Source organism: Macrobrachium rosenbergii, chromosome 13 (genome assembly GCF_040412425.1).
Source record: "Macrobrachium rosenbergii isolate ZJJX-2024 chromosome 13, ASM4041242v1, whole genome shotgun sequence".
Taxonomy (NCBI): domain Eukaryota; kingdom Metazoa; phylum Arthropoda; class Malacostraca; order Decapoda; family Palaemonidae; genus Macrobrachium; species Macrobrachium rosenbergii.
In genome coordinates this window covers 28,145,532-28,173,515 of record NC_089753.1, presented here as the reverse complement: position 1 = coordinate 28,173,515, position 27,984 = coordinate 28,145,532, and the positions used below count along the sequence as shown (strand labels likewise).

General features: G+C 36.9%; 1 protein-coding gene and 4 long non-coding RNA genes across 5 annotated transcripts in view; 4 read left to right on the top strand and 1 right to left on the bottom strand.

Moving 5' to 3' along the window:
* The window catches only part of LOC136845088 (uncharacterized), a 261,817-nt gene that overhangs the window by 210,253 nt on the left and 23,580 nt on the right, over window positions 1-27,984 (bottom strand). The gene's annotated exons all lie outside the window — the stretch shown is intronic.
* Window positions 20-3,305, top strand: LOC136845084 (uncharacterized). The gene is made up of 2 exons (XR_010855060.1): window positions 20-617; window positions 2,925-3,305. It is a non-coding gene; the product is annotated as an uncharacterized lncRNA (long non-coding RNA).
* LOC136845085 (uncharacterized) lies at window positions 6,513-7,546 on the top strand. The gene is made up of 2 exons (XR_010855061.1): window positions 6,513-6,652; window positions 7,167-7,546. It is a non-coding gene; the product is annotated as an uncharacterized lncRNA (long non-coding RNA).
* Window positions 14,730-16,867, top strand: LOC136844653 (uncharacterized). The gene is made up of 2 exons (XR_010854949.1): window positions 14,730-14,889; window positions 16,510-16,867. It is a non-coding gene; the product is annotated as an uncharacterized lncRNA (long non-coding RNA).
* LOC136844651 (uncharacterized) lies at window positions 22,574-24,273 on the top strand. The gene is made up of 2 exons (XR_010854948.1): window positions 22,574-22,689; window positions 23,892-24,273. It is a non-coding gene; the product is annotated as an uncharacterized lncRNA (long non-coding RNA).

Here is a 27,984-nt window from a genome sequence, read left to right as displayed (position 1 = left end):
GGATTTCACAGAGGCGTCGGAGGAGGCGATGGCTGATGGTAATGGAATGAAGGCAGTTCGTGATGTATATCAACGAAAGTAAGATTGCTAATGGACGCTAATAATCATAGTGTTATTTAGGTCCATTAACTATGAGGCATTTCGCTACAGAATGCCCCGTTCTTTGAGACCTTGGAAACAGATTCCTCTCTCAGATTCGTTCATTCAATTTTGCATCGACTTCAGAAGCTGTCTCCCAGAAGAACATCCAAAGACGTTCGACCTTCGATTCTATTTATTCGTTTTTCCAAGAACAGAAGATCTCCTTCTCCGAAAACTGGATTTTGTTGCGACCACAAACGAAGGAAATTGGCAAGCACCCAAACTTTTTTTTGTTTTTGTTTTTTGAAATGTGACTTTCAAATTACCGATACCGCTTCCAGAGAGGATTTTCCCTTCCAGTCTTCCTAGAATCCAATTCACCCCCCTTTTTTGAAGCAGGGGGGAGCTTCTCATGCCGTCTTGTATTTAAGGGCCCCTCTCCGTGACTAGCCAATCACACGGCCATCGTTCTGCGACTCGGCAAGACATTGGAAGAACAACAAAGCCTTCTTTCGGAGAACAGCAACATGAAGTTGGTAAGTACTGGTGTTGCAGAGTCTGAAAGGTCTTTGTCAGTAACAAGTCAATAATAATAATAATACTTTATTTCAGCTCTTGGCCACCTACATCATACGTAAGCAAGTAACTCACTGCAAAGACCGTATTAAAGGCACCCCTAAACCACAGCTAGAAGGTAGTAAGTAGGCTCAAAATGCTTGCTCACTCACACGCGCACAAACAACAGCAAACACAAGTGCTCAGCACTTACTCACAAACATTCAACACACAAACAGACCCACACACACACAGTAACAAGCCACGCTCAAACAACAACCAAGAACATACCTCAGTACAGCTCACCCCAAGGAAAAAACAAACAGTAGTCTAAACCGTAACAAAGATAAAAAAAAAAAGCGAGTTTTCTGTACAGCGTAAAATGCTTTTGCCACGGCCCATTAATCTCTCAGTCGTGACCCATGAAACTTTCACCCACGGCCCGGTGGTGGCCTGCGTTGTTGGCACCTATAGCGCTGCCAGAAGCACGATTATGGCTAACTTTAACCTTAAACAAAATAAAAACTACAAAGGTTAGAAGGCTGCAGTTTGGTATGTTTGATGACTGGAGGGTGGATGATCAACATACCAATTTGCAGCCCTCTAGCCTCAGTAGATTGCAAGATTTGAGGGCGGACACGAAAAGTGCGGACAGATAGACAAATAGTTATCTCAACAGTTGTCCTTTGCAGAAAACTAAAAGGCTGAATCGAAATGAAAAGACAATCTTAATGACTATGTCACACGCAAAAACCCACGAATGTATGAAGAAGATGAAGATAAAATAAGAGAAAAGAAAATGGGTAAAATTAAAAATCATAGGGTAACAGAGAGCCTACCCATTCCCAGAAATGAACTGCAGTCAAAACCGACAAAGCCAGACTATAAAAAGGGGCAAAAATTTCCGTCAGAAAACTCCCAATGGAAAACAGAGCTATGCTGCTGCAAAAACAATGAGTTACACCAGTGCTTTTAACAGAGGATTTTAGAGTCACATCACTAGCCTTTTCATTCAACTATACTGATTAGTTCTCAGCAGTTATATTAAATACTTTACTCCTACGGTTCCAAATAAGAAAGAAGTACTAGAAAAACGAGGGATGTTCATCAAGCATCGCGTGATATTGTTATGATAAACTTTAAGCTTCTGAAAAATAGCTACTTCAAAACTTGACCAGAGAGATGAGCAGTACAAGGAGTAACGGAAATTTGTTTCAACAGTGTGCACCTAACACCTTCTGACTAAACAAATCTCACGGTAACACAGCTTCTTCCTCTTTTCCTTACACATATTATCATCATCATTAAAGTTACACGTAACTGTATGGCCAAGGTAATTCGAAGAATCAACGAAAACCAGTTTCTCATTGCCTAAAAACACAGCAGGGCAGTTACTCAGCCCGACAAGCTTTGGTAAAATTCGAATGCAGGAAGATCTGGTTGCGCTAAAAATTATACAGCGCTCTGTGGCAAAACAATTACAAAGTTCTAATAAATCATTCATTGCAGATGCAGACAGCGAAATTATAAGTAAATCATCTGCATGAGAAAATTGTTAATAGGAATATTAGCTGCATGACACCCAACCCTCCTCCTTTCCAAGATGTGTGGGTTTGTTTTTTGTCACATGGTCTGAAAATTGTCTCGTATCTCTATGAAGACTTAAATCTATACTTTCTTAAAACGCAGAATTACTTTCAATCATACAACACATGCTTTTATATGTTTTTATTTTACAGTGAACTTTATATCCAACTATTTTTATTTATCGTTGTAATATCAGTATTTTTCAACAACAAAGTCAGTATGAGATTCTTGTTCAGTTGTTCGAGACTTCCTTCACATGGTTGCTGTTTTTTATTTTGCAGCTCAACATTTAACAGTTCATGCTATACGAATTCTATAATAATGATACCCAAAGAAATCTTTCCTCTCCATCACTTGTCCTCAAAATAGAAACATGAATTACAGCCTTACTATATGAATATCCATCTCAAAACCAAATATACTTTGGGGAATTGTCTACCCAGACGGGTCGAGATTTACTTAGAAAAGCTCTGGCTGCTGTCAATCAGGTCACGTCCCTTGTCTGACTGCATATCTCTGTGTTTTTGTCCTTTTGCATAAATTTGTAAATAAAGTACTTGTATTTAGTAAAGCAGCTGTAACAAAAATAGCTGTTGAAAAAAAGGCGAGATTCAAAGACTGCTTTAAGTCAAATCTATTGCTAAAGTTACACACGAGGGACTAATATAATTTCTTAAAGAATATTTTTTGTGTATTTTCAGATTTCAGTCGCCCTTTCCTTGATGGTAGCTCTGGCTGTCCTCATGGGATCGACCAAGGCACTGCCAGATCCCTATGCCCTGGCTGACCCTGAGGCCTCGGCTCACCCTGAAGCCTTGGCTGACCCTGAACCGTTGCCCCACAGATACCGCCCACATTGGCATTATCACCCAGGCCATTGGCACATTCACTGGTAAACACTTTCCCTGAGACGGAACAGGAAAAGGACATCGAATTAACCTCAACAGACCCTGCAGCGCATTTAAGGATCCTAAACTGAAATCCCAACAACCTAGGATCATCCAAATTTCTTGAAATCCTTTTGAAAATAACTGACTGTAAACTGCAATTTTGCTATTCTTCCCAATAAACACAAATGAAAATGCTGATTTTTATTCCATGACACATTGCACCACAAACAAAACCACTGTACTTTGGATAGGATGCCTTCTTCGTCATTACTGAATGTAGGAGATTACGATATATAAGGCAGCGTGGACCAAGAGTGTTGTGTTCATTCTTCAAGGAACAGCCTTATTTCGTTGAAAGAGAGTTAATTCTTCAGGGCAAGTAACTGAGACTCATATTGCTGTTTTTCCTTTATTTTCCCTTTGGAGTATAATGTTCCGCCATTTTCACCTAGCTGCTTCTACGGGAGTCGGATGGATTCGAGACTGAATACGCTATGTCCATACATGTCACCTTGTACAAATATGTCCGCAAATTACATATACAGTTATCACCCTACTTACGAATGAGGTACGTTCCGGACGGCCGTTCGTATCTTGAATTGTTCGTAAGTTGGTTCTGAATAATATCTTTGTTGATGTTTACATTCCCGAGTTAAATCGGGAGTCACAGATTATGCTATTTTCACTGCATGTTTAATTTTTAAATCATGCAGTATTATAAAGAATTACTTTGGATGCTAGAAAGGTAAAAAGGAGAAAATAAAATTTACATTCATGCAAATTTCAAAATTTAGGAATTTTTCTATGCTTTGAAAGTAATGAACTTGGAGAGACTTTCGCAGCAGCAGCGTCTGACATTGGAAGTTCACAGACTAAACAATGCACACCGCCATCTATTGACCAAAATGCATACTAAACGTTTTCTATGGGGAGAAGGAATACAGAAAATGGGAATTCATAATTCATCAAAGAACGAGTTAAATCGGGAAGATAGAAATAAGTAAGAAAACTTTACGAGTATGAATGATTATTCTGGTGATTGTAAGAAGAACACCTGGTAGTTAATCACGAGAATACTCAGGATAATTAGGGAACGGGTTAAAGGAACAGGTTCTTCTTCTTCGTCGTGTTCTTCTGTTCTTTGCAAAGATTCTTACTAGAAGAATTGGCATGCAGAGCAAATTCAAAACTTGTGACCCTGCCTGTTCGTATCTATGAATGTTCAGAACTTGAATGTTCGTAAGTAGGGTGGTAACTGAACCTTTTTGTATACCTTGAAGATGATACAGGCAGGCATCTGAAGGTGTTGACAATTGTGTGTCCTTGTTGTGTTCATTGTCGATGCTATGATTCTAGAAGTGTTAAAGACATACAGACTTCGATGTTGCATTCAGTTCATATGCAGTTAATGTTATCTGCTGCCTCAGGCCTTTCATCCAGACCCATACACACTGGCTTCAGGATTCAACAGGTCCCCTGTGAACCAACGTGGAGGAAAAACGCCTGTTCTGTGGTTGGTGTTCAACGATAAAATAATTTGGGCTGTACATTTGAAAATGCTGGAAGTGAAATACCGTATATGGCAGTATTTAATACTGTGACAACGATTTTTGGCACATGGAGAATAGAATAGAATAGAATATAGAATTTAGGACTGTGATGAGGTCATCCAGTGCTGAAACAGAAATTGAAAATGAAAAGGTTATGTAGAGTGTACCAAAAGGAAGTCCTCGCAGTTGAACTAACAAACAATGGTTAGGGGAGGGTTGAGGAAAGTAAGACGGAAGAAAGAGAATATGAACGGAGATACAATAAAACTGATGGAAGGAGTTGTAGCTAGGTGCCGAAGGGACGTTGCAAAGGACCTTAAGTAACGCCTACAGTGCACTAGGTGAGGTGTGCTGGCGGCACTACCCTCCAACGGTTTTGGCACACTAAGAGCTCTTGAGTGGATAAAGCTTCAGACTTTTGCTCTATCCCTATCTCTTTGGTCTCTGAGGACTTTGCTGTTCAACCTCTTTAACTTTACGTTAAGCCATTTTTTCATTTGACAGCAAATCCTTAGGGAAACGCCTGGGAGAGGCTAGCATTGTGATTCATTAAAGGTTTTTAATAATAATAATAATAATAATAATAATAATAATAATAATAATAATAATAATAATAATAATAATAATAATAAATTTTTACCTCACATAAGGATCACCCCCAGGACTCTCTTGTGAAAAGTAAGGGCGCTACCTACTGATTCGCAACAGTCATAAATTTAAACTTCATTCCACTGGTGATTATATGTTGATTTCCAAAGTAATAATAATAATAATAATAAATAATAATAATAATAATAATAATAATAATAATAATAATAATAATAATAATAATAATAATAATAAACCATAGAAACTACCAGAAGTTCCATTTGCAGGTACATCGAAGGCAGGAAATAGAATTTGATTAAAAAGAAGGCTCAGCAAATTATTGGGGAAACAGCTGACCATCACAAAAGGATTTGTTTTAACCTTTACAGACGGATCTAAATCCAAAGCTGGAGCTGGATTTGGAGTTCGTGGCTGTGAGGTTCGTTGCAAAAATGCATATCCCACTAAAGCCTCTACTTCCATATGGGATTTCAAATGGGTTATGGAAAAGAACCAAAACAACGAAGGTTAATTTCACCAATTTCATTTTTTCTGGCCATACAAAGAGTACTCTTTGCGGAACGGTAGTTTATCATTCAACCAATTCACTGCATCTGAAAACTGCAGGGCTGGCCGTGCAATAAAATATTGGAAAGATTACAAATGAAATTCTGTTAGCTTCAAGCACTTTTGGGTGTGCTTGTAAACAAAGAGGAAGAAGGTAAATTAGAACAGCAAGCAACAGGTGAATTCCCTCACAGGAATAAATCATTGATGGATTTCATAGAGGCGTTGCAAGCGATGGCTGATGGGAAAGGAATGAGGTCAACTCGTGATGTATATCAACGAAATTAAGACGGCTAATGGAAGCTAATAGCAGAGTTATTGACTATGAGGCATTTCGCAACAGAATGCCCCCATCTTAGAGGCCTTACAACCGATTCCTCTATGATTCTTGGAGGCAATTTTGCATTGATTCCAGAGGCTGTCTCCCAGCAGAACATCCAAAAGCATTCCACCTTGAATTTTTACTTAATCATTTTTTCCTATAACGGACAATTTCTTCTCAGAAAACCGGATTTATCATATTCACAAAAACATAACATATCCATAATTACATGCAAGGATAATAACTGGCAGGTTTCCAAGCTTTTTTTGTTGTTGGTAACACGACTCTTTTTAAATTACCGATACCGCTTCCAAAAGGATTTTCCCTTCCACTGTTCCTAGAGTATTCTAGTTCACCCCCATTTCGAAAAAAGGGGGCGTTCCTAAGGACCCTCAAACAACCTGTATATAAGGACACTCGTGGGGACAAGTCACACAGACAGCCATCGTTCTACCACTCGTCAAGACATTCGGAGAACGCGTCTTCTTCTTTTGGGAAACAACATGAAGTTGGTATGTACTGATAATGCAGAGTTTGAAGAGTCTGTCTGTCATTGACGTGTCACTGATAACACCAGATTTCAATGTGATTCTCTCGATTCCGTCAGGATTCTCCTTTGTCCTCTTGCTCTTGATGCCAGGTAGAAACATTACAGAAATAAGACTTATTTGAGGTCAGATTTTAACTGGAGTTCAGGTTTATAAGAAGCTGCACTTACTATATGAATATCCACCACAAAACCAAATATACTCTGGGGAATTGTCTACCTAGATGGGTCAAGATTTACGGGCTGCTGTCAATCAAATCACGTCCCCTGTCTGAAGAGACATATCTCTGTGTTTTTGTCCTTTTCCATAAATTTTGTAAATAAAGTACTTGTATTTAGTGTAGCAGCTGTAACAAGAACAGCTGTTAAAGCAGTCGTTGAATCTCGCCTTTTTTTAAGTCAAATATATTGCTAAAGTTACACACAAAGAGGGACTAATATAATATAATTTCTTAAAGAATACTTTTGTGTATTTTCAGATTTCAGTCGCTCTTTCCTTGATGGTAGCTCTGGCTGCCCTCATGGGATCGACCAAGGCACTGCCAGATCCCTATGCCCTGGCTGACCCTGAGGCCTCGGCTCACCCGGAAGCTTTGGCTGACCCTGAACCGTTGCCCCACAGATACCGCCCACATTGGCATTATCACCCCGGCCATTGGCACTTTCACGGCTAAACGCTTTCCCTGAGACGGCACAGGAAAACCGCATCAAATTCCCTCAACAGACCCTGCTTCGCATTTAAGGATCCTAAACTGAAATCCCAACAACCTAGGATCGTCCCAATTTCTTGAAATCCTTTTGAAAATAACTGACTGTAAACTGCAATTTTTCTATTCTTCCCAATAAACAATAATGAAAATGCTGCTTTTTATTCTATGACACTGCATCATAAACAAAACCACTGTATTCTGGATACGGTGCCTTTGTCATTATTGAATGTAGATCACGATATATAAAGCGGCGTGGACCAAGATCGTTGTGTGTTCATTCTTCAAGAAACAGGCTTATTTCTTTTAAAATAGTTAATCATTCAGAGCAACTAATTGAAAATCGTATTGTTCCTTCTTCTTTATTATCCATTTGGAGTAAAATGTTCCTCCATTTTTACCTAGCTGCTTCTTATAGGAGTCGGACGGACTCGGGACTGAATATGCTAAGTCCGTACATGTCACCCTGTACAAATATGTTCGTAAATTATATACACAGTCATCACCCTACTTACGAATGAGTTACGTTCCAGACGTCCGTTTGTATCTTGAATTGTTCGTAAGTTGGTTTTGAATATGTAGCGCAATATCTTTGTTGATGTTTACATTCCCGCATTAACTCAGGAGTCACAAATTATACTATTTAACTGCATTTTTAAGTCATGCAGTATTAAAAAGAATGACTTTGAATGCTAGAAAGGTAAAAAGAAGAAAATAAAATTTACATTCATGCAAATTTCAAAATTTAAGAATTTTTCCATGCTTTGAAAGTAATGAACTTGGAGAGAATTTCGCAGCAGCAGCGTCTGACATTGGAAGTTCACAGACTAAACAATGCACACCGCCATCTATTGACCAAAATGCATACTAACGTTTTCTATGGGGGAGGGAATGGAGAAAATCGGAATTCATAATTCATCAAAGAACGAGTTAAATCGGGAAGATAGAAATAAGTAAGAAAACTACGAGTATGAATGATTATTCTAGTGATGGTAAGAAGAACACCTGGTAGTTAATCACGAGAATACTCATGATAATTAAGGAAGAGGTTAAAGGAACAGGTTCTGCTTCTTCCTCGTGTTCTTCTGTTCTTTGCAAAGAGTCTTGCTAGAAGAATTGGCATGCAGAGCAAAATCTGAACTTGTGACCTTGTCTGTTCGTATCTATGAATGTTCATAACTTGAATGTTCGTAAGTAGGGTGGTAACTGAGCCTTTTTGTACCTTGGAGATGATACAGGCAGGCATCAGAAGGTGTTGACAATGTGAATTATCTCTGTGTATCCTTGTTGTGTTCAATGCCGATGCTATAATTCTAGAAGTGTTAAAGGTATACTGGCTTCAATGTTGCATTCAGTTCATATGCTGTTAATGTTATCTGCTGCCTCAGGAACTTTCACCCAGACCCACACATTGGTTTCAGGGTTCAACAGGTCCCCTGTCAACCAACGTGGAGGAGAAACGCCTCTTCTGTGGTTGGTGTTCAACAAGAGAATAATTTGGGCTGTATATTTGAAAATGCTGGAAGTGAAATGCCGTACATAGCAGTGTTCAATATTGTGAAGATGATTTTTGGCACACGGAGAATAGAATAGAATATAGAATTTAGGCCTGTGATGAGGTCATTCAGTGCTGAAACGTAAATTAACAATAAAAAGGTTATGTAAAATGTAACAAGAGGGAGACCTCGCAGCTGCACTAACAAACAACTGTTAGGGGAGGGTTGAGGAAAGTAAGACGGAAGAAAGAGAATATGAACGGAGACACAGTAAAGGTGATGGAAGGGGTTGTAACTTGTCGCCGAAGGGACGTTGCAAAGGTCCTTAAGTAACGCCTACAGTGCACTAAGTGAGGCGCACTACCCTTCTACGTTTAGGCACACCAAGAGCTCTTGTGTGGATGAAGCTTCAAATTTTAAGCCATCCCTATCTCTTTGGTCTCTGACTACTTTGCTGTTCAACTTCTTTAACTTTACGTTGCGCCATTTTGTCATTTGAGAGCAAATCCTTAAGGAAACTAATGGGAGAGATTAGCGTTGTGCTTCATTAAAAGTTTTTAATAATAATAATAATAATAATAATAATAATAATAATAATAATATTATTATTATTATTATTATTATTATTATTATTATTATTATTATTATTATTATTATTATTATACTGAAAAATACAAGGAGTTTTATTTCCCAGGAAACTCGATAGCAGTAAAGAAAAAAAAAAAATTTTGATTGAAAAGAAGGCTCAGCAAATTATTGGGGAAACAGCTGACCATCACAAAAGGATTTGATTTAACCTTTACAGACGGATCTACATCAAAATCTGGAGCTGCATTTGGAGTTCGTGGCTGTGAGGTTTGTTGCAAAGGTGCATTTCCCACTGAAGCCTCTGTTTCCGTATGGGATTTCAGACGGGTTATGGAAAATAACCAAAACAACGATGGTTAATTTCACCAATTCATTTTTTCTGGCCATGCAAAAAGTACTCTCTGCGGAACGGTAGTTTATCATTCAACCAATTCATTGCATCTGAAAACTTCACAATGGATGAGCAATACAAAATTTTAAAAGCTTATAAATCAAATGTTTTTGGCTTCCAGCATTTTTGGGTGTGGTTGTAAACAGAGAGGAAGAAGTCACTTAGAACAGCAAGCAACAGGTGAATTTCCTCACAGGAATAAATCATTGACGGATTTCACAGAGGCGTTGCAGCGATGACTGATGGTAAAGGAATGAGGTCAACTCGTAAAGTATATCAAAGAAATTAAGATTGCTACTGGCAGCTACTAATAGGATTATTTAGTTCACTTGACTATGAGGCATTTCGCGACAGAATGCCCCGTTCTTTGAGGCCATAGAAACCGATTCCTCTCCAAGATTCGCGAGGGCAATTTTTCATTGATTTCAGAGGCTGTTTCCTAGCAAAACATCCAAAAGCATTCCACCTTGAATTTTTACTTAATCATTTTTTCCAATAACGGACAATTTCCTTCTCGGAAACCTGGATTTATCATAAACACAAAAGAATAACGTAACTATAATCATATTCAACGAAGGATAACTGGCAGGTTTCCAAACTTTTTTGTTGTTGGTAACGAGACTCTTTTAAATTACCGATACCGCTTCCAAGAGGATTTTCCCTTCCACTGTTCCTAGAATAATCTAGTTCACCCCCATTTCGAAGTAGGGGGGAGGGTTTCCTAAGGACCTTCAAACAACCTGTATATAAGGACACTCGCTGGGACAAGTCACACAGACAGCCATCGTTCTACGACTCGGCAAGACGTTAGGAGAACGCGTCGTCTTCTTTTGGGAAACAACATGAAGTTGGTATGTACAGATATTGCAGAGTTTGAAGAGTCTGTCAGTCATTGACGTGTCACTGAGAACATCAGATTTCAATGTGATTCTCTCCATTCTGTCAGGATTCTCCTTTGTTCTCTTGCTCTTGATGCCAGGTGGAAACATTACAGAAATAAGACTTATTTGAAGTCAGACTTTAACTGCAGTTCAGGCTTAAAGAAGCTGCACTTACTATATTGATATCCACCACAAAACCAAATATACTCTAGGGAATTGTCTACCTAGATGGGTCGAGATTTACTTTAAGCTCTGGCTGCTGTCAATCAAATCACGTCCCCTGTGTGACGCTACATATCTCTGTGTTTTTGTCCTTCTCCATAAATTCTGTAAATAAAGTACTTGTATTTAGTGTACCAGCTGTAACAAGAACAGCTGTTAAAGCGCTCTTTGAATCTCGCCTTTTTTTAAGTCAAATCTATTGCTAAAGTTACGCACAAAGAGGGACTAATATAATATAATTTCTTAAAGAATACTTTTGTGTATTTTCAGATTTCAGTCGCTCTTTCCTTGATGGTAGCTCTGGCTGCCCTCATGGGATCGACCAAGGCACTGCCAGATCCCTATGCCCTGGCTGACCCTGAGGCCTCGGCTCACCCGGAAGCTTTGGCTGACCCTGAACCGTTGCCCCACAGATATCGCCCACATTGGCATTATCACCCTGGGTATTGGCACTTTCACGGGTAAACGCTTTCCCTGAGACGGCACAGGAAAACCGCATCAAATTCCCTCAACAGACCCTGCTTCGCATTTAAGGATCCTAAACTGAAATCCCAACAGCCTAGGATCGTCCCAATTTCTTGAAATCCTTTTGAAAATAACTGACTGTAAACTGCAATTTTTCTATTCTTCCCAATAAACAATCATGACAATGCTGCTTTTTATTCTATGACACATTGCATCATAAACAAAACCACTGTACTTTGGATAGGATGCCTTCTTCCTCATTAATGAATGTAGATGATTACGATATATAAGGCGGCGTGGACCAAGATCGTTGTGAGTTCATTCTTCAAGGAACAGCCTTATTTCTTTTAAAAGAGTTAATTCTTCAGTGCATCTAACTGACACTCATATTGTTGTTTTTCCTTTGTTATCCCTTTGGAGTATAATGTTCCGCCATTTTCACCTTTCTGCTTTTTATGGAAGTCGGCTGGATTCAAGATTGAATACGGTAAGTCCTTATATGACATCCTACACAAAAAGTCCGTAAATTATATATACAGTCATCCCCCTACTTGAGAATGAGTTACGTCCCGGACGGCCGTTCGTATCTTGAATTGTTCGTAAGTTGGTTATACTATTTTCACTGAATTTTTAAGTCATGCAGTATTATTAAGAATTACTTTGGATGCTAGAAAGGTAAAAAGAAGAAAATAAAATTCAGATTCATACAAAATTTCAAAATTTAGGAATTTTTCCACGCTTGGAAAGTTATGAACTTGGAGAGAATTTCACATGAGTAGCGTCTGACATTGGAAGTTCACAAAGTAAACAATGCACACCGCCATCCATTGACAAAAATGCATAATAAACGTATTCTATGGGGAGAGGGAATAGAGAAAATGGAAATTCACAATTCATCAAACAACAGTTAAATCGGGAGGATAGAATATTTGACGAGTATGAATGGGTATTCTAGTGATTGTAAGAACACATGATAGTTAATCACGAGAATACTCAGGATAATTAGGGAAGGGGTTAAAGGAACAGGTTCTTCTTCTTCCTCGTGTTCTTCTGTTCTCTGCAAAAATTCTTATCAGAAGAATTGGCATGCAGAGCAAAATCTGAGCTTGCGACCCTGTCTGTTCGTATCTGTGAATGTTCATAACTTGAATGTTCGTAAGTAGGGTGGTAACTGAGCCTTTTTGCACCTTGGAGACGACACAGGTAGGCATCAGAAGGTATTGAGGATGTGAATTATCTCTGTCTATCCTTGTTGTGTTAATTGACGATGCTATAATTCTAGAAGTGCTAAAGGTATACTGGCTTCAATGTTGCATTCAGTTCATATGCTGTTAATGTTATCTGCTGCCTCAGGAGCTTTCACCCAGACCCACACATTGGTTTCAGGGTTCAACAGGTCCCCTGTGAACCAACGTGGAGGAGAAACGCCTCTTCTGTGGTTGGTGTTCAACAAGAGAATAATTTGGGCTGTATATTTTAAAATGCTGGAAGTGAAATACCGTACAAAGCAGTATTCAATATTGTGAAGATGATTTTTGGCACACGGAGAATAGAATAGAATATAGAATTTTGGACCGTGATGAGGTCATTCAGTGCTGAAACGTAAATTAACAATAAAAAGGTTATGTAAAATGTAACAAGAGGGAGACCTCGCAGTTGCACTAACAAACAATTGTTAGGGGAGGGTTGAGGAAAGTTAGACGGAAGAAAGAGAATATGAACGGAGATACGGTGAAAGTGGTGGAAAGGGGTTGTAGCTACGCACCGAAGGGACGTTGCAAAGAACCTTAAGTAACGCCAACAGTGTACTAGGTGAGGTGCACTGGCGGCACTACCCTCCTAAAGTTTTGGCACACCAAGAGCTCTTGTGTGGATGAAGTTTCAAATTTTAAGCCATCCCTATCTCTTTGGTCTCTGACTACTTTGCTGTTCAACTTCTTTAACTTTATGTTGCGCCATTTTGTCATTTGAGAGCAAATCATTAGGGAAACGCCTGGGAGAGACTAGCGTTGATTGATTCATTAAAAGTTTTTAATAATAATAATAATAATAATATAATAATAATAATAATAATAATAATAATAATAATAATAATAACAAATTTTTATCTCTCATAAGGATCACCCCCAGGACTCTCTTGTGAAAAGTAAGGGCGCTACCTACTGATTCGCAACAGTCATAAATTTAAACTGTATTGCACAGGTGATTATACGTTGATTTCCAAAGTAATAATAATAATAATAATAATAATAATAATAATAATAATAATAATAATAATAATAATAATAATAATAATAATAATAATAATAATAAACCCTGGGAACTACCAGAAGTTCCATTTGCAGGTACATCAAAGCCAGGAAAAAGAATCTGGTTGAAGAGAAGGCTTACCAAATTATTGGGGAAACAGCTGACCATCACAAAGACTGATTTAACCTTTACAGGCGGATCTAAATCCAAAGCTGGAGCTGGATTTGGAGTTCGTGGCTGTGAGGTTCGTTGCAAAGGTGCATTTCCCCTTGAAGACTCTATTTCCGTATGGGATTTCAGAGGGGTTATGGAAAATAACCAAAACAAAGAAGGTTAATTTCACCCATGCAAAAAGTACTCATTGCGGAATGGTAGTTTATCATTCAACCAATTCACTGCATCTGAAAACTGCACGCTGGCCATGCAATAAAGTATTGAAAAGATTACAAATGAAATTTTGTTAGCCTCCAGCACTTTTGGGTGTGCTTGTAAACAAAGAGGAAGAAGGTCAATTGGAACAACAATCAACAGGTGAATTTCCTCACAGGAATAAATCATTGACGGATTTCACAAAGGCGTTGCAGGCGATGGCTGATGGTAAAAGAAGGAGGTCAACTCGTGATGTGCATCAACGAGATTAAGATGGCTAATGGAAGCTATTAGCAGAGTTATTTAGGTCCATCGACTATGAGGCATTTCGCGACAGAATGCCCCCATCTAAGAGGCCTTCGAAACCAATTCCTCTCTATGATTCTTTGAGGCTATTTTGCATTGATTCCAGAGGGTGTCTCCCAAGAGAACATCCAAAAGCATTCGACCTTGAATTTTTACTTACTCATTTTTTCCAATATCGGACAATCTCCTTCTCAAAACCGGATTTATTATAATCACAAAAACACAACATATCCACAATCATATTCAAGGATAATAATTGGCAGGCTTCCAAGCTTTTTTTTTTATGTTTGGTAATGCAAGTTAAATTTAAATTACCGATGTCGCTTCCAAAAGGTTTTCCCCCTTTAAATGTTCCTAGAGTAATCCAGTTTGCGTCGTTTCGAAGTAAGGGGGGTTCCTAAGGACACTCATGCAATTTGTATATAAGGACACTAGCTGGCACAAGTAAGACAGACAGCCATCGTTCTACGACTCGGCAAGACATTAGGAGAACGAGTCTTCTTCTTTAAGGAAACAGCATGAAGTTGGTATGTACTGATGTTGCAGAGTTTGACGGGTCTGTGTCACTGACGTGTCAGTGATAACACCATATTTCAATGTGATTCGCTCGATTCCGTCAGGATTCTCCTTATTTGAGATCAGGCTTGTAAGAAGCTGCACTTTCGAACAAAACTGAAAGATGGAGCAAAGAAGTGAAAGACAAACACAGCCTTAAGAAAAATCCGAAACAAATTTTAGGTCTGTCTTCAAATTGCTCCCTTTCTTATCAAATACATTCAGTGCCGGGATAATTTTCACATGGATTCTCCGCAGAGTAACCATTTACTAAGAAACATAAGAACTCTGTTCTGTTTTCTGAGGGATGGATGGTGGCCATAGGCTCTTCCAAAGGGTTTAGCTTACTTGCATCACTGCAGTTACTAAAATTATGAATTACTGGACTAAATCTAGCGTATTCTATTCAGGAATCGTTGTATATCATGACTGTATTACCTCACCGCGTGTTAAAAGAGAGAGAGAGAGAGAGAGAGAGAGAGAGAGAGAGAGAGAGAGAGAGAGAGAGAGAGAGAGAGAGAGAGAGAGAGAGAGAGAGAATTTAAAATATTCCTATTTCCACGATGGTGGGTTTCACTTTTGTGTGATATTCATATACTGTCTCAAATCTCTGTCTGCGAAGTATTAAATCTATATTTTCTGGCAAAGCAGAATTACTTTAAATCATATATGCTTTTATGTGCTTTTATTTCACTGTGAACGGTATATTCAACTGTTCTTATTTATCGTTGTCACATTACTTTAATCTCTGCAAAGAGAACCCCTCAATACTGTTCAACAGCAAAATTAGTATGAGATTCATGCTCAACTGGGACGAGGCTAAAAGTGATATTTGATAGTAATTCCTTTTTTTTCAGCTGGAAAGAAAATATTTTCGATTTTCATTAGCTATCAGAAAGGCTGCTTTTGTCACTTATCAACTGTTATTTATTTTATACCTCAACATTTAACAGTTCATGCTATACGAATACTACAGTAATGACAACCAAAGAGCTTTATACTCTATACCTTCTGACCCCAAAGTATGAAAGTGTATTACAGCCTTACTATATGAATATCCACCACAAAACCAAGCACTTCATTCACAAAATTTATGCAACAGGACAGAAACACAGAAATGTCTCACCAGACAGGGGACGTGATTTGATTGACAGCAGCTAGAGCTTTAAGTAAATCTCGACCCATCTAGGTAGACAATTCCCTAGAGTATATTTGGTTTTGTGGTGGATATTCATGTAGTAAGGCTGTGATACACTTTCCTATATTATAGCCTTACTATAGGAATACTGTATCCACCACAAAACCAAATATACTCTAGGGAATTGTCTACCTAGATGGGTCGAGATTTACTTAAAAGATCTATCTGCTGTCAATTAAATCAGGTCCCCTGTCTGAAGAGACATATCTCCGTGTTTCTGTCCTGTTGCATAAATTTTGTGAATGAAGTGCTTGGTTTTGTTGTAGCAACTGCAACACGAATAATGGTCAGACCACCCTTAAATCTCGCATTTTTAAAGTCAAATTCATTGCTGAAGTCACACACAACGAGGGACTAATATAATTTAATGAAGACTATTTTTGTGTATTCTCAGATTTCAATTGCTCTGTCCTTGATGGTAGCCTGGCTGCCCTCATGGGATCGACCGAGGCACTGCCAGACCCCTACGCCCTAGCTGACCCTCTGCCCTTGGCTGACCCTGAAGCCTGGGCTGACCCTGAACCATGGAGGTACCGCCCACACTGGCATCATCATTGGCGTGGGTAAACTCTCTCCGTGAGACGGCACAACAGATGGACATCGAATTCCCTGAACAGACCCAGCTGCGCATTTAGGAATCCTGAAGTGAAATCCCAATAGCCTAGGATCGTCGAAATTTCTTGAAATATTTTTGAAAATAACTGATTCTAAACTGAGATTTTTCTATTCTTCCCAATAAACAGTAATGAAAAGGCTGCTTTTTATTCTATGACACATTGCACCATACACAAAACCACTGTATTTTTGGATAGGATGTTTTCTTCCTCTGCATTATTCAGTGTAGATTACTGTATAAGTGTATGTATGTATGCATGTATTTGTATGTGTGTGGGTTTGTGTGTTTTTGTGTGGGAATTTTTAACTACACTTGTCAGCAAACATAGCTAACAGGACACACTTACAGGTGAAACCTCTTCCATACACGTCACCCTGTACAAAAAAGTCCGTAAATTATACATGTAGCTTTCCTGTACCTTGAAGATGATACAGGTAGGCATCCGAGGTGTTGACAAAGTGACTCCTCTGTGCATCCCTGTTAGCATTCATTGCTGATGCTGTAATTCCAGGAGTGTACTGGATATATTGGCTTCGGTGTTGCATGGTGCATGAAAATTGACTAAAATCAATACTCGTACAGGATACTTAAGAACATGACCACAAATGGAGTATAAAATATATGAAAATATATAAAAAAAATACATAAAACCCTCAGTGGAAACCAACATAACAGAACTTTATGACAAATATGATGTTCATTTCAGAAGAAGAAGAAGAAGAAGAAGAAGAAGAAGAAGAAGAAGAAGAAGAAGAAGAAGAAGAAGAAGAAGAAGAAGAAGAAGCAAATGTTAAAAATAAACATTCATCTGTCTTGTTGGATGTTAGTTAAGCTTTAAGGTATCAAGGTTTTTCTCTGAATTGTTTCCTTGAGTTCTTAAAATGTTGCTTTTGAATTTTTGCCAAGTTTTGATGGGCTCCGTGTCTGGCTCTTGTGTGGATGAAGCTTCAGATTTTGTATCCTTCCGTATCTCTTTGTCCTCTGAGGACTTTGCTATTCAGCTTCTTTAACTTTACCTTGTGCCATCTTGAATTATCATTTCAGGACTCTCTTGTGATAAGCAAGGGCTCTTGTGTTGACTCCCAAAGTAATAATAATAATAATAATAATAATAATAATAATAATAATAATAATAATAATAATAATAATAATAATAATAATAATAATAATGAATTGGAAACTACCAGAAGTTTCATCTCACAGGAAAATATATGGCAGTGAAAAGAGTTTGTTTGAAGAGAAGGCTTGACAAATTTTTAGGAAATAGCTGACCATCACAAAAGTTATGATTTAACCTTTACAGACGGATCTAACTCCAATGCTGGTGCTGGATTTGGAGTTCAGTGGCTGTGAGATGATGATGATGATGATGATGATGATGATGATGATGATGATGATGATGATTTTGGAAATCAACACAAGAACCCTTGCTTATCACAAGAGTGTCCTAAAATCATAATTCAAGATGGCGCAATGTAAAGTTAAAGAAGCTGAGCAGCAAAGTCCTCAGAGGAGAAAGAGATAGGGATGGATAAAAAATCTGAAGCTTCATCAACTAAAGCCTCTGTCTCAATATGGGATTTTAGATGTTTTTTTTTTTTTGGGGAGAGACAAAAAGCACTCTTTAGGCAATGGCAAGACTATGAAAATATTTCAGTGACTATTAAATAAATTATAATAAAAAAGATTACAAAACAAATTTTATTGCCTTCCAGAGCTTTGGGAGGTAATTCAGGTCACCCATCCATCAAGTGACGGGAAAAGACGATTGTCAGATTTCACAGAAGCGTTGGAGACGAGGAAAATAATGGTGATGGTAATAGCAGCAGATCAAGGGTTATGTAAAAAAAAAAAAAATAGGGACTGCTATTAGCGGCTAATAGCAGTTTTATTTAGTGCCCTTGACAGTAGGGCATTTGATGGTGCAATGCCCCTTTGTTGTAGGTCCTACAGAAATCGAATCTTCTCGAAGATTGTTGGAGGTAATTTTCCATAGATTTCATACGCACGTTTTCTACGGCGCATTCCGACGCAACGTAACTTCAGTTCTATACGGATTTATATTTGCTAAGACGTAAGGATGGCCTTCTTAGAAATCAGGACTTATAATAGAAATAAAAAAACATAAAGTATCTATAAATTCAACGAAGGATAACAGAACCAAAACATAAAGTATCTATAAATACAACGAAGGGTAACAGAACTAAAACATAAAGTATCTATAAATACAACGAAGGACAACAGAACTAAAACATAAAGTGTCTATAAATTCAACGAAGGATAACAGAACTAAAACATAAAGTATCTATAAATGCAACGAAGGATAACAGAACTAAAACATAAAGTATCTATAAATGCAACGAAGGGTAACAGAACTAAAACATAAAGTGTCTATAAATACAACGAAGGACAACAGAACTAAAACATAAAGTATCTATAAATGCAACGAAGGGTAACAGAACTAAAACATAAAGTATCTATAAATACAACGAAGGACAACAGAACTAAAACATAAAGTGTCTATAAATTCAACGAAGGATAACAGAACTAAAACATAAAGTGTCCATAAATGCAACGAAGGATTTTAATACATAAAGTATCTATAAATTCAACGAATAACAGAACCAAAACATAAAGTATCTATAAATACAACGAAGGACAACAGAACTAAAACATAAAGTGTCTATAAATTCAACGAAGGATAACAGAACTAAAACATAAAGTATCTATAAATACAACGAAGGACAACAGAACTAAAACATAAAGTATCTATAAATACAACGAAGGATAACAGAACCAAAACATAAAGTGTCTATAAATTCAACGAAGGATAACAGAACCAAAACATAAAGTATCTATAAATACAACGAAGGACAACAGAACTAAAAACATAAAGTGTCTATAAATTCAACGAAGGACAACAGAACTAAAACATAAAGTGTCTATAAATTCAACGAAGGACAACAGAACTAAAACATAAAGTGTCTATAAATTCAACGAAGGACAACAGAACTAAAACATAAAGTATCTATAAATACAATAAAAGGACAACAGAACTAAAACATAAAGTATCTATAAATACAACGAAGGATAACAGAACCAAAACATAAAGTGTCTATAAATTCAACGAAGGACAACAGAACTAAAACATAAAGTGTCTATAAATTCAACGAAGGACAACAGAACTAAAACATAAAGTGTCTATAAATTCAACGAAGGACAACAGAACTAAAACATAAAGTGTCTATAAATTCAACGAAGGATAACAGAACTAAAACATAAAGTATCTATAAATGCAACGAAGGATAACAGAACTAAAAACATAAAGTATCTATAAATGCAACGAAGGGTAACAGAACTAAAACATAAAGTGTCTATAAATACAACGAAAGGACAACAGAACTAAAACATAAAGTATCTATAAATGCAACGAAGGGTAACAGAACTAAAACATAAAGTATCTATAAATACAACGAAGGACAACAGAACTAAAACATAAAGTGTCTATAAATTCAACGAAGGATAACAGAACTAAAACATAAAGTGTCCATAAATGCAACGAAGGATTACAGAACTAATACATAAAGTATCTATAAATTCAACGAAGGATAACAGAACCAAAACATAAAGTATCTATAAATACAACGAAGGACAACAGAACTAAAACATAAAGTGTCTATAAATTCAACGAAGGATAACAGAACTAAAACATAAAGTATCTATAAATACAACGAAGGACAACAGAACTAAAACATAAAGTATCTATAAATACAACGAAGGATAACAGAACCAAAACATAAAGTGTCTATAAATTCAACGAAGGATAACAGAACCAAAACATAAAGTATCTATAAATACAACGAAGGACAACAGAACTAAAACATAAAGTGTCTATAAATTCAACGAAGGACAACAGAACTAAAACATAAAGTGTCTATAAATTCAACGAAGGACAACAGAACTAAAACATAAAGTGTCTATAAATTCAACGAAGGACAACAGAACTAAAACATAAAGTATCTATAAATACAACGAAGGACAACAGAACTAAAACATAAAGTATCTATAAATACAACGAAGGATAACAGAACCAAAACATAAAGTGTCTATAAATTCAACGAAGGACAACAGAACTAAAACATAAAGTATTTATAAATACAACGAAGGACAACAGAACTAAAACATAAAGTATTTATAAATACAACGAAGGACAACAGAACTAAAACATAAAGTATCTATAAATGCAACGAAGGGTAACAGAACTAAAACATAAAGTATCTATAAATACAACGAAGGACAACAGAACTAAAACATAAAGTGTCTATAAATTCAACGAAGGATAACAGAACTAAAACATAAAGTGTCCATAAATGCAACGAAGGATTACAGAACTAATACATAAAGTATCTATAAATTCAACGAAGGATAACAGAACCAAAACATAAAGTATCTATAAATACAACGAAGGACAACAGAACTAAAACATAAAGTGTCTATAAATTCAACGAAGGATAACAGAACTAAAACATAAAGTATCTATAAATACAACGAAGGACAACAGAACTAAAACATAAAGTATCTATAAATACAACGAAGGATAACAGAACCAAAACATAAAGTGTCTATAAATTCAACGAAGGATAACAGAACCAAAACATAAAGTATCTATAAATACAACGAAGGACAACAGAACTAAAACATAAAGTGTCTATAAATTCAACGAAGGACAACAGAACTAAAACATAAAGTGTCTATAAATTCAACGAAGGACAACAGAACTAAAACATAAAGTGTCTATAAATTCAACGAAGGACAACAGAACTAAAACATAAAGTATCTATAAATACAACGAAGGACAACAGAACTAAAACATAAAGTGTCTATAAATTCAACGAAGGATAACAGAACTAAAACATAAAGTATCTATAAATACAACGAAGGATAACAGAACCAAAACATAAAGTGTCTATACATTCAACGAAGGATAACAGAACTAAAACATAAAGTATCTATAAATACAAAAGGACAACAGAACTAAAACATAAAGTGTCTATAAATTCAACGAAGGATAACAGAACTAAAACATAAAGTATCTATAAATACAACGAAGGATAACAGAACTAAAACATAAAGTGTCTATAAATTCAACGAAGGATAACAGAACTAAAACATAAAGTATCTATAAATACAACGAAGGATAACAGAACTAAAACATAAAGTGTCTATAAATTCAACGAAGGATAACAGAACTAAAACATAAAGTATCTATAAATACAACGAAGGACAACAGAACTAAAACATAAAGTGTCTATAAATTCAACGAAGGATAACAGAACTAAAACATAAAGTATCTATAAATACAACGAAGGACAACAGAACCAAAACATAAAGTATCTATAAATACAACGAAGGATAACAGAACCAAAACATAAAGTGTCTATAAATTCAACGAAGGATAACAGAACTAAAACATAAAGTGTCCATAAATGCAACGAAGGATTACAGAACTAATACATAAAGTGTCTATAAATTCAACGAAGGATTACAGAACTAATACATAAAGTATCTATAAATGCAACGAAGGATATCAGAACTAAAACATAAAGTATCTATAAATACAACGAAGGGAAACACAACTAAAACAAAGTATCTATCTAGAACAAAGCATCTATCAATGCAACGAAGTAACACTTCCAGTCTCCTTTTGGTAATGCAACCCTTAAGCCAGCGACAGAGCGCCTCCCCAGAGGAATCCCCCCCGACAAAAAAATGTTCCCAGAGTCATCCGCGCTGACCTCATCGTTACATAAAGGCGTTTCCTGCGGAGCCTCATAGCGCCTGTATATAAGGACCCTATCTAGGGCAAGGCAGTCACACAGCCATCGTCCTACGACTAGGCAAGACATTGGAAGAACATATTATTATAGTCGTCTTTCGGGGAACGACAGCATGAAGTTGGTACGTATAGATATTACTGAGTTTGCGAATTTTACCAGTGCGATAATAACACTAGATTTCTTATACTTCTTATACTTCAGGTTTGGCTTTCGTGAGATGTTCTCTCAAACCACTTTCTCAATTAAGTCTTTGGGTATCAAATCTGTAATGTCTTGCAAAGAGGACTTATTTAAAATCAAACGTTTTATTTTATCTCTCAATTGTTAATATTCACGAAGCGAACTCCTCACAACTATTGTACAGCGAAGTAGCATGAGATACTTGTATAGTTGTTGATTAATAATACATGCTCAAAAGTAACTTTATTTCAGACTGGTTTGTAGATGAAAATCAGATATTAATAACGAGTTTTATCAGTAATTTAGATTGGTTGCTGTTGTTATCTGACTACAGCTATTCATATTTCCGTTTAAAATTTCCTAAATTATTCCTAAATTATTCATTACGTACTTTAGCAACGATAGCCAATGAATATAGGATTTAGACCACAGGCCAAGCACTGGGACCTATATTGAGGTCATTTAGCGCTGAAACGGAAATTGACAGTAAAAGGTTCGAAATGCAACAGGAAAAAAAAAAAACTCGCAGTTGTGCTATGAATCAATTGTTAGGAGAGGGTTGAGGAAAGTAAGCTGGAAGAAAGAGAATATGATAGGAGGTACAGTAAAAGGAACGAAAGGGGTTGCAGCTAGGGGCCGAAGGCACGCTGCAAAGAACCATAAGTAATGCTTACAGGTGCACTGACGGCACAGGCCCCCTACGGGGATTCTAACAAGACTGTTCGAAGTTTACCTAAAGCTTTGGCTGCAGTCAATCAAATCATGCACTCGTCTGACGCGACAGTTCTCAGTCACTACTTTATGGCATTACTGTTGAAAATACAGTACCGTACTTGTATCTGTAGCTCGTTACAGGAGTTGCCTGTTAAAACCAATTCTGAAACTAGCATCTAACGTTTTTTACTTTCATCAAAAGCCTCCACCGGTTTTCTGAGCTGAGTAATTCAAGAATACTGATCGCTCTCTACCTCCGGAAAGGTTGTTGTAGCTATAGTTTTTTTTTTTTTTTTTTTTTTTTTTTTTTAACTTGATTGGTCAAAATGTTATGCGTGGATTCTCTCCAGATTTTGGCCAAAGATGAGCCTCTTGACTACATTACCCAGCTTAACTCCTGATGCAAATTGCTTCATTTTCATTTTCCAGATCTCGATCGCTCTTTCCTTGATGGTGGCATTGGCTACCCTCTTCGGATCGACCAAGGCACTGCCAGATCCTTACGCCCTGGCTAACCCAGAGGCCCTGGCTAGCCCAGAGGCCTTGGCTGACCCATGGTTCCACCGAAGGAGATACTACCGCCCACATTACCATTACCGCCCACATTACCATTACCGCCCACATTACCACCACTGGTAGACACCTTCTGTGAGAGGACACCTTGAACACTCTGGGCATTTGAGAAGCCTCGACTGAAATCAAACAAGCTGAGATTCTTCCACATTTCTTGAGATCTCTGGTGTCTCTTAGCTATGATTGGTTTGGTTCCAGCCTGGACTTTTTTTTTTTCTGAATAAAAATGAAATCAGAAGTTGTATTTTAATTTATGTCATTTTACATCAAACACAAGCTAAATATTTTTTTGCTAGGAAGCATTCTTCCCTGTCACGACTCTATTATGGAGTTGGTGAATGTCAAAGATAAACCATTCACCCTCACTTCTTGGGACCTACGAGGTCATTCAGAGCTGAAAGGGAAACTGAGAGTAAATAGGTCTTACAGGCGTAACAAGAGGATACCCTTGCAGTTGCACTATGAAGCAACTGTTAGGAGATGGTGGAAACAAAGAAGGAAGAAAAAGAATACGAAAGGAGGTGCAATAAAGGGCACTACCCTCCCACGGGGGGTCCTGAATGTTAAACCGAATGGAATAACTATAAAGAATCTCTTTTAAGCAAATGGTATGATTCTAACTTCCCCATCAGTGCAAGATCTTCAGCCAATAAATGATGCCTGCCGTGGTTATACAGATGTATTTGACATCATATGCAACGCAACTGAGACCCAGTGCAAGTAGCTTTAAATGTATTGGAGAACCGCAAACATTCCTTGTGAATCGTCCTACACAAATTCACCCGTCTGGGACACATCATCACGGGATACATACATACAACATCCAACCGACACAGAGCAGTGGCGACGACTTGAGCTCTTGTACGTGCGACTGAAAACAAAATTGCGAGGATGTTTTCCTTCTGTTACCGAGAAATCAGGTATCTGCTCTTCCTCACGTATTGTGCATGGGCGCCTTACTGACACACTTCGCTGTCATTCTGACACGGAATATTCACGGAAAACCGCCTTTTGTTGATTTAAATGTCATTGCTAGGCGGGCCAAGTCCAGTCTGACCACCTGATTAATAAGAAGTAGGAGCAATCCGCTCATCCGAAGCATCTTAAACAGGAGAGCGAGATCAACATTGTGGGAAAGGTGGGACATTGAATATGAAATGGATTGGAAGGGAATATAAAATTTATCCCAAAGGCCACGCGCTGGGACCTATGAAGTCATTCAGCGCTGAGACGGAAAGTGAGAGCAAAAAGGTTCTAAAGGTGTAACAGAAGGAAAACCTCACAGCTGCACCATGGAACAACTGTTATGAGATGGCTGAGGAGAGTAAGATGGAAGGGAGAGAATATGAACGGAGGCTGTAGGGGCCGAAGGAACGCTGCAAAGACCCTTAAATAATGCCGACAGTCCACTGCGCGAGGTTCACCGACGGCATTACTCCCATACGGAGGCGAAGCAAGATCAAAGTTGTGGGGAAGGTGGGACAATGAGTCATATTTGTTTCGCAATCGACTTCTTCTCTTTCACATTTTGGACGATCTCTATTCCCGGGTATACTCGTTCATTTATTTCCCATTCTCTGCCGTTGCTTTTCCATCTCATACATATATTTTAGTATTAATAGTACTCTGTATTCATGTACTTTAATTTTTGTTTGCCGTATTATCTTGTTTTGTAATGTTTTCCAGTTGTATTCCTGTAAAGGTCTCAATATTGTTTTGAAGGGCGGCGTTTGTTGACGTATATGGATCCAGTGATGTTCCAGTACAGTTCTCAATATTGTTTTCACCACCATAATGAGAACTATATACGTTATTATTATTATATATTCAGAAAATGAACGTTACTCATATGGAACAAGCCCACCAAAGGGGCCACTGACTAAAAATTCAACCTTCCAAAGAATATGGTGTTCTTTTGGAAGAAGTAACAGAAGGTAACAGGAAATACAGAAAGAATAGATCAGTTAACAGAAAAGGAAAAAAAATTACCACACGGATAAATAAACAGACAAGAATGTAAGTAAATTATTAAAATACAAGGAGGACTGTTTTAGGGTAATAGATATACTACAGAAAATATTATTATTATTATTATTATTATTATTATTATTATTATTATTATTATTATTATTATTATTATTATTATTATTATTATTATTATTATTATTATTATTATTATTATTATTATTATTATTATTATTATTATTATATTTCAAAGATGTAAATTACTGTTCCTTCTTAGCAAGCTGCACATTTATTTTGTTATCTGCATATGGTCACTAACTGAAGATGATTCGTAACTTATTGATATCAGTATCATTACTATTATTAATGTTATTACTTGTGCCAGCACTGTTTTAGTGTAACAGTCCAGTATTCCCTTTTTTTTATTTCTTGTATCTAAATATTTGCCTGTATTGTGTCTGCATTGGGCTGAACCACAGGATATTATTATTATTATTATTATTATTATTATTATTATTATTATTATTATTATTATTATTATTATTATTATTATTATTATTATTATTATTTGTAAAATTAGGAAAAAGAGCTTCTTTAATACAGGTTTTGTTAAACAGAATGACAGTTTCAACAGCATTTATTCTATATAGTAAACGTCCAATTCGTCTCAGTTCGAATTGAACCTTTACTATATAGAATAAATGCTGTTGAAACTGCCATTCTGTTTAACAAAACCTTCATTATTATTATTATTATTATTATTATTATTATTATTATTATTATTATTATTATTATTATTATTATTATTATTATTATTATCATGTTGTGTAGAACTCTCAATGCCGAGAACAGGAGTCATTTTGTATAAGGTCCACAATAATATACCAATAGAATGTAAGACTCTATAAAAATGCATAAAAAGCTTTCGAACCCTATCCTGGGTTCGCCTTCAATTGAAGATGAACCCAGGATAGGGTTCGAAAGCTTTTTATACATTTTCATAAAGTCTCACATTCTATTGGTATATTATTGTTCGAAAGCCTTTTATACATTTTTATAAAGCCTCGCATTCTACTGATATATTATTGTGGACCTTATACAAAATTATTATTATTATTGTTATTATTATTATTATTATTATTATTATTATTATTATTATTATTATTATTCATAAAAATCCCATAACAGCACGAGTCATTGTAATGGTGAAGAAATCCACGGTGGTGTAAGAGTAATTGTATATTAAAAAGACACAAGCAAGCGAGAGCTTTCCAGAACCTGTTCGATTCTCCTTAGACTGAGAAGGAGATTCGACCAGATTTTCGAGAGATCTCGTTTTTATATATATTTCTTGTGTACATTTACACTTAAACCACTGTGGGTTTCTTCGCCATTTTATTATTATTATTATTATTATTATTATTATTATTATTATTATTATTATTATTATTCTGAAATCCCTAACAGATATATATTCACAATGATTCCTCGACCTGCAACTAAACAAAACGATAGACAGAAGAAGTCCTCAAACACTCAGTTCACCTCAGCTCCCCCAAAAAACAGTCACCTCCAGACGGTCCCTATTTCGTGGCGCAAGCGGACTTCCCCATAACCAGGACTCATTACCCTCTAAGGGACCCTGCCCCATAACGTACAGTACATAAGGCCCTGCTCTGAGACTGGACACGCCAGACAAGGCTCGGAGACTGATCAAGAGAGGTCCTTCAGTACCCGGCATCAACAGCAGCATGAAGTTGGTAAGTATATCTCTGCCAGTGTTATTGAAGACTGCTAGTTTCTTTCTCTTGTGAGGAAGGCTAGAGAGAGAGAGAGAGAGATGTCTTTTTACGATCTTTGAACAATATCAGATGGCAAATGTGTAACAAGGCTGCCAAAGTAACTTGTATAAGCTACAATTCGAGGTTAAAGATTATGACTGGTGGAGCTGGATGGAAAGGTTTGCTTAGGAAAGTCAACCTAT